Source organism: Macrobrachium nipponense, chromosome 3 (assembly GCF_015104395.2).
Source record: "Macrobrachium nipponense isolate FS-2020 chromosome 3, ASM1510439v2, whole genome shotgun sequence".
NCBI lineage: Eukaryota > Metazoa > Arthropoda > Malacostraca > Decapoda > Palaemonidae > Macrobrachium > Macrobrachium nipponense.
In genome coordinates, this window is record NC_087202.1 from 63,893,060 (window position 1) to 63,901,808 (window position 8,749).

General features: G+C 37.0%; 1 long non-coding RNA gene across 1 annotated transcript; it reads left to right on the forward strand.

The window, feature by feature from the left end:
* Nucleotides 1-972: 972 nt before the first annotated feature.
* LOC135222212 (uncharacterized) lies at nt 973-8,424 on the forward strand. Its single transcript, XR_010316218.1, has 2 exons — nt 973-1,092; nt 8,168-8,424. It is a non-coding gene; the product is annotated as an uncharacterized LOC135222212 (long non-coding RNA).
* The last annotated feature ends 325 nt before the right edge of the window (nt 8,425-8,749 follow it).

Consider the following 8,749-nt stretch of genomic DNA (forward strand, 5'->3'; position numbering starts at 1 on the left):
TGATCTCCTTTCGAAAGCATACATGAGGCAGCAATTTACTTGACTGTGCTTATTAGAATCAAATCATCTGACATGAACAGATTTCAGTAATTGTAAGGCTTGTGGCATACGCCAACGAAAAATTAATGCCAGCAATTTGTTGGCCAATACATACACATACACACGTAATATACATGCATACATGCACGCAGACATATATATATATATATATATATATATATATAGATATATATATATATATAGATATATATATATATATATATATATATATTATAGATATATATATCTATATATATATATATATACAATATAACATATAATATATACACACATATATATAGTAATATATATGAATATATATATATATATATATATATATATAACCTATATATATATATACGTACATATTAGTATTAGTATGCTAGATAGTGGTGAGAGGACAATGGGAAGCTTGTGTATTGCAGAAAGTAAAAGTGATCACGCATGAATAATTTATTTTCATTCCCAATCTCCCACATCCCCCCCCCCCCCCCCAACCCCCCCCCCCCCCCCCCCCCCCCCAAAAAAAAAAAAAGAATGGGTGCTCCCAGGTCGAATAGGTTTACTCGTAATGACTGCCAGCACATTATCCAATGTACAGTTGAGTTCTATCTCTTCCATCTCCTGCATTATGCTCTTGTTTACAGAACTGTTACAAATGATTAATTTCTTTTGCTGTATTAATCAATTTATGAATTAATATTTTTAAGTATCTCACTCTGTCCATTCTATTTACGGAATATTCGTTTGATACTGAAGTAGACAATGACCATTCAAAAAGAAAAGTTATTTGGAAGTCGTGTCGAGTCCCACCAGCCATTAGGGAAATCGCTTTCAAAGACTCTCCTTCCATTGGCCAAAGCTCATAGCCTCAGCCTATTAGAGAAGGCGATAGATATGGCTTCTTTGTTAGGTTTGGTGGAGGTCTCTGATTGGCCAAGAGAAAAATCTTGGTTGATTTCAAGAACAGTGACAGTCCTCAGGCAGCCGTCTAGTGAACGCTGACAGTATTTTTTAGCTGTGTATTAGAAATGTTTGTTTAGGCAAAATTCCGTAAGTACCCTTTTCGTGTCAGCAGTTTTACGCAATTTTGGCTAATATCTGATGAAGGTTAGTTAGAATAGGCATTTAAAATTGTTTAAGTAAGAATCCCAGTGTTACAACTAGTACAGTGATTGTCGAGAATCGGTCTTATTTTGGGATGGGATGAAAAGCGATTCCAGGTGATCAGTTGTGATTAACTTAGGTTGCAATATGTTTGAAAACTCCGTTAGTGGCATGAATTTGCAATCGTGGAATAAAGCGATAAATTTGTAATGAAAACGTGAAGTGTTCAATCTGTGATTAGCAGAAATTGGGTAAGGTGGCAAATATCTATTAATGGCCCAATAATCTCATGCTTAGCAAATATTGTGTACACTATTTTAGTCTCTTTCCTTGCGTTTGTGGGGGTAGGTCTCGATTTCTTAGGTAAAGTGTTTAGTAATTATTGAACGCCCTTTTGACAGATTTAGAAGGTAGTATTTTGTTGTTTCGAGTATTTCCCGTTATTTTCGTTGACCATGGTTACCGAGGGAGCTGTTTAATCGTAGAGTAAGATTAACGGCCACACCGATTTATACCACGTAAAATAAGTCCCTATACAGATCTTGGGTAGATCTATATTACTATTCCGCGGCGGCCTAGATTGTGGCAGTTGCGGTTTTTCTATGCAGTTTTACCTCCTGAACTTTTAAGCAATCTTTATTCCGGCGACTATAATTAACCCCCAAGGGCCAGTACTAAACACAGCGAAATACATTGGACACCCCAATCCCTAGTGGATTTCGTATCAGCGGTTACGTTTCTTGTAGTCCGTGCGGAACTATTCTTTAGAATTACCGATCTTAGTTCATAAATGAAACTTGATGATTTTTGGTTAGATCGACATTATCACGAACAGAATTTGTTGCGACAAGAGTATTTGGGAATGTATCATACATATTATAGTTTTAACAATAATTATTTCCTCCAAAGAATCTAATAATTTTTGATGTAATATTACCAGTTTGTTGGCGACGTTGTTTGCATTGGATTCTGTTGAAAGATAGCAATGACCATTGGAGGAGAAGGAACCTTCTGTGGGGTTGGGATTTACCTACCAGAGGCACTTTGCAGCGTCTCGTCCTCAGTTGCATATATCTTCTTAGCTGTCGGCGTCGTGATTTTCAGTTCTTTGGTGGGACGCTGTCATGGGCCGCCTCCTGGCGGTCCTACTGACCAGTCTCTCCAATTGTTACTTTCCACTGAAGACCAAATATTTTTGGCGGGTCTCGGGAGACTCTGCCTGAAATAACATAAGAGGTCTCTTAGGCTTAGGCTACCATAATAATAATGATTAAGTTGGTTTCAAATTTTTATTGGTGATGGTTGGTTTTGCGTTAACTAGAATGACATTAAGGAAATGGTTAGTCTGAGTATACATATGCATCCAGGTGAAAACATTTTAGTTTTAAAGGTACATAGTACAGTGACCTATAGTTACCATCAATACGCTGTTTAACCCCTCCTCTCTCTCTCTCTCTCAAATGGGTTGAATTGAACAACTATAACAAAATTGTAGTGTGTGTTTGTTTTTCGTATGATGCGAAAATGCTTTAAAAGTAATCCTCTTACGCCGTCATATGATTATACAGCTGTGACTTGGTATAAAGTAAGTTTTCGGTATCAGAGACGAAATCGTTATTTGACTCATTTTACTTATGTATTTATTCACTGCTGTATCCGTACAGGAATATATGAAAAGCTCTATTAGAGTAGTTACTTTATCAGGGTATCACCAGAAACTAAAACTAATTATGCAACGGGTAGGCTCTGGATATGACGAAGGAAATGTGATCATCATAATCGCAGCTAGATCAACTAACGAATCAATAACGTTTACTGCAAACGGGTTCTGTCATCTGATGCACCTCTCATAGTTCCTTGTTTAGAATTCAAAGTTTAGTGGGTACTACATCTCTCTCTCTCTCTCTCTCTCTCTCTCTCTCTCTCTCTCTCTCTCTATTGGTTGCACAGGCGTCTCAGGAGGCTATTGGTCAAGGTAGAATTGTGACTAATCTGAGGCCACAACTTGGAGGTTTGTTGAATATTTCGGCTGCAAATAATTCCTAATAGAGAAGTAGATTGAAGTTTTCTTTTGGTTCGTAGATTGGTTTGGCGTATTGTGTAAGAATAAATTTCATATATTGGTTTATTTCTCCAGGCACCAACCATTGCGAAGACCGTTTAATGACCCTGAAGGCGTTTTCTTAAGCATCTTTGAGTAAAACGCGCGGTCAGTGTTATGTATTTTGTGAATAGAAGAAAAGTTCATTGACATTAAATAGTCAGATTTTCCTTTTACATAAAGTCATAGGCTGTAAATATCACGGGAGGTCATCATTCACTGTGTGGAAAGGGGGAGGGTGAGGGGGGGGGAGTTATTTTAGCGCTGACCGAATCCTCAGGTGTTGAACTTAATGACTGAGGTAATTTAATCTCTCTCTGCTCATTCAAGCAACGCCAATACAATCCTCGATTAGACCTCGACCTGGCACAGAGTGCCTCGACAAGGTAACCTACGTTTCCGGAGAGGTGGTGCAAGTTTAAGACTAAAAAAAATCTCGTGTAACCGATTTGTGCGAAGTTTTGAGAGTATGTTATCCCCTTTTATTTATACAGTTCTCCTAAAGGGTGAGTTATTTAGTCCGTATTAAGCCTCAACTCTCATGATTTTATGGGGCTGGTAGCGTGTGCGTGTACCTTGGAGTTATATGTAAGATTTATGTATAAAACATAAAACATTGAAGTTTCGTTCACAAGCAGTGTATTATGCCCGAAGCTTTTTAATAACTGGTCCTGTTATTGATTTCGCCAAAATACGAACACCTCAAATATCACAAGCTGAGGAAATCCATCTTTTTGGATATCTTCCAACATTATATATATATATATATATATATATATATATATATATATATATATATATATATATATAATGTGCGTAAATATATATTATATATATATATATATATTATTATATATATATGTATATGTACTATATATAAATTTATATATGTATGTATATACATACATACATACAGCATGCATACACACACACACACACACACACACACACACACACACACACACACACACACACACACACACACACACATATATATATATATATATATATATATATATATATATATATATATATATATGTGTCCATTACTACCGAAGCCTGGGTTTGGTTTTTCTGTTGGTACGTCTATATTGAAGGGATTTCAGTCAATCTTAGTACAAAGGTAGACTTGGAACGCCTAGCTGTTCAAGGAGAGAGGTGTTAAGCTGATCAAGCCTCTAGTTCACCCACTGCTGCTGTCACTAGACTGTTACCTCGTTGCAAATTTGAGTAACTCGTGGTGTTTTTATATGGCGGAGGCGTTAACAGCCTTCACTGAATGCCCCACTCTTGTTTGCATAGAGACCGATGCTTGCCTTGTCCTACTCATGACAGTTGATGGTAATTGTTTATCAAGGAGGACTTTTAGGGGGGGATTTCGGTCAATACATTTCATGCTGGCTACGCTCACTCTATAGTGACATTTTGACAGCTCGTTTGGATCTCCAGTTGCAAAAACTTTTTACTTAAGCATTTGAAATTGTAAGACGTTCTGCATTGGTTGTCGTTAGCTTGCACTTAGTGTGCACCTGTGGTATTGGTTGTATTCCTCGACTGACTTAAATTCTCGGTTTTAACAGATGGTTATCTATTACAGTGTGACCAGTATAATTCTTGTAGAATTTTTTTTTTTTTTTTTACTTTTTCTGAACATTTTAATTTTACCTATTCTGTACACATATAGTAGGTAAGCTGGCTGTCTGTCTGTCTGTCTGTCTGTCTGTCTGTCTGTGTCTGTCTGTCTGTCTGTCTGTCTGTCTATATATATATATATATATATATATATATTATATATATATATATATATATATATATATATAGTATTATTATCAATTAGTCAAGTTTTAATTCTGCCTGAATGCCCATTCGTCCATCTCTGTCCTGCCATTTGTGCTTCGAACTTCCATCTAGCAGCGTCCAAACTCTCGTTATTCTGGCTTCTCGGCCCCTGCAAGTACAAACCAAATCCAAGGCAGTGCCGGGTTCCTTACCTTTGAGCCACTATAGTATCTGATTCGTGATAACATGTTAAGGTTTTCAGCCGGCATGTTTTAAAGAATTTCGATTGGAATTTTAATAAATTTTTTTATGATCGTTACCTAGCGGTCAACAATATACGGATTAGGCCTTGTTAATCAACTTTCCCAAGTTTCTTCGTGTATAGAACGTATCATTAGTCATGAAATCGAAATTTGATGCAATCTAGGTTCCCCAACTGCCACTCACTACAATCATGCGCTCATCGGCTACCCTCCTTTTAAGTTGGGCTTGTTTAAAATCCTTACCTAGCCTCAGAATGGCAGTAGCAAATAGAATATCCGTAGGCAATCAACCAAGATTTGCTAAAACTAGATCAATATTTTTCAAAAGTTTTTTTTTTATCTTGGGCATATTTTCAAGTCGGCAGAGTTCGCACCGTTGCCTCTCATACAGGACTCTATAACTTGTTGCCCAAGTATTGAACAAACCTAATGGATGCTTAGGGGTCTCCAGTGTAGTCCACCCACTTGGATAATTGGAATAATCATGATGCTCATAATGATGAATTTAGGCGAGTCTCTCCCCTTCTTATTTCATCCGGATCTGGGCAAGGTACAGACACCTATGATGTTTCCTTCAGCTTTGGTAGTCATTTCATCAATATATTGAATCTTATGTTTTATTCCACAAGACTTTCTACATGTCTCACCCGTCATTCTTCAACTTACAATTGTAGTTAGGGGCAGAGGAAAAGCTCAATTCAATAAAGATTTGGGATGTCTTTCTTTTGGTCTTATGTAAAATTTCATAATGTTCTTTCTCTCTCTCTCGTTCGTTCGTTCGTTCGTGTGTGAGTGCTTGCTTAGTTAAGACACAAGGCATGCTAGTATATAAGGTATGCTTATGGATCATGTAATATTGCAGCTTTGTTCACCAGCAGTATATCCAATAATTTATGTTTTAACAATTGGTCCTGTTACTGATTACCGTGAAACTGTAAACGACCTTAAATATCGCGTGGAAATGCTTTGTTTGATTGCGTTTAGATTTTGTATCAAATTCAATGCTTCGTCATTTTCCTGTGTTAACGTGCAATATGTGAATGCATGTAGGGTGATCATTAGACATTGTATAGAGATTCTATTTCATCTGCTTTCAAGAATGAGGAAATGAATCATTAGTCCAGATGAAGTTTTATAACTATGATTAGGGATTATTTGGATTTGAAATTTTAAGATCGTTTCCCTCTGGGGGCTTATAGTCCATTGACTAGACACATTAACTCGAAAGTGCTAGGTAAGGTTGACTTGCAAGTCCCTGGCCGAATTAAGTACAAAGGTAGACACATTCTAGATGTAACTGGAGATGTTTTACTTGCTGCTGCTTTCACTACTGTTGCTTTGTTGCAAATCTGAATAACTCCTTTTATATATATTATATATATATGGGGGAGGCGTTAGCGGCCTTCGCCAACTGGATATGCTTACACTTATAGTGCTTTTAACAGTGCGTTTGAACATTTTACTGTTGTTTTTTTTATTTGAGCCTTTACCATTGCAGAACGACGTTCTGCTTTGGTTCTCTCTAGCCTGGAATTGGGGTCCTCTAATGATGGTAGTGGTGGTACTCGGATTGTCCTAAATTTTAGGGTTTACATGATGATGATGGATTCCATGATCTCTTTTGCGGACAGCTAACTAAATTCATGTACCTGTACATCGGTAAGCGGCTTCTGAATCTCTCTCTCTCTCTCTCTCTCTCTCTCTCTCTCTCTCTCTCTCTCTCTCTCTCTCTCTCTCTCTCTCTCTCTATCCTTTTTCCGGTGTTAATAGGTTTATAGTGTGTAGTGTGTATTGGCTTTAAGCTCAGCTTTATGCAGTTTTTTTTTTCCATCTTAGTCCAGTCCTCTGCTATTTAAAAAGCCTGCGAAGCGTGATTTTGTGAACTATGTTATAAAGGAGTCTTTTGCATTCATATAACGGTATAGTTGTAAGAAATTTATTTAATAGCCGTCTGGCTTTTGCTAGTCTCACTGTATTTTTGAAATGGTGTTCGAGTATACATATACGAGTAATAGCCGGTCTGGACCCATTGACGAACTTGCAACAGTCCTTATGTTGGTGTAAGAGGCTTTTTACGTCATCCCATACGTTTCAATTGGTAGGAGTTTTTGCGAGATGTCCAATCTGTGTGTAACGTTTAGTTAAAATGTTTTTCTTCAGAGTTAATTCAGATTATTTTGGATAAGAATTATCAACTCTTTGTGCTATATAATTACTTGTAGTAACATGTAACTGCAAAACATAATGGATCAAGAAAGAAAATAGTATGATAAACAGCATAAAATACAAGCTTCTCTTTGTTGAGTCTTAATCTGTTGGTCGAAATGAACTTGAAGCTTGGCAGGGGAGGGATGCCTTCCAATACTTTTGTAACAGATGGATACTCGATGAAGAGAAGGTCTTGATTTTATCCGGTTTCAAGTAAAAAAAAAATTTTCTTTGTCTTTTTTTAAAGTAATTTTGCCTTGTACAAAAAGCTTCAAGTTACTGATACCATATTAATTTTGCATTATATAGTCCCTTGTACAGTTTCAAGTTGCAGATTCCATATTAATTTTGCCTTGTACAGTTTCAAGTTGCAGATAGTATATTAATTTAGTTGCAGAAACCATATTAATTTCAGGTTGCAGATACTATATTAATTTAAAGTTACAGATACCATATTAATTTAGTTGCAGATACCATATTAATTTTGCCATATATAGTGCCTTGTAATTTCAGCAGATAACATGAATTTTGCCTTATATAGTGCCTTGTACAGTTTCAAGTCGCAGATACCATATTAATTTTGCCTTATATAATGCCTTGCAGTTTAAAGTTGCAGATACCATATGAATTTTGCCTTACATAGTTTGGTAGTTGCCTTTTTATTTTACAGGCTGAAGAGAGAGAACCGAGGGAAAGATCAGCCTGGTCAAGAGGATCGCCGACCAAAGGAACTGTTGGAGGTGGTGGTGATTTATTTACAAGAGGATCGCCGACAAAAGAACTGAAATGGTGAAGATCGACGTTGAAATGTAATATCATCAAGCCGGGACGGCAGCGGTTACAGATTTCTCTAAATTGTGGTTGCATTTTTTTTTTACCAAAGCTGTGAAAAGTACTTTTTTAATGCAATAAAATTTATCAAATAGCCGTTGACGTTCTTTAATTGCCTGCAAGAGAAGGGAAATTGACTGAAACAATTGAATATTTGATATGATGCATCCAAAGATTTTGTACCAAATTCCAAGAAATCTGATTTTGAGCTTGCTGAACACTCAAAGCTACCAGAGTTGCCAACTAGTCCAAGTCCAAAGTTGTTGAATTTTTGTAGACAAAGCAATTTCCAGTGAACACCAGTGTCGGGGACCATGGGGGCGTTGGAAGATGGCCCGTGTTTTCTCCTCCTCGTCTGTCGGGATAAAGGCAATTTCCAGTCAACACCCTCACACGGGTGGTGGCGGGGGCCGGGGGCGTT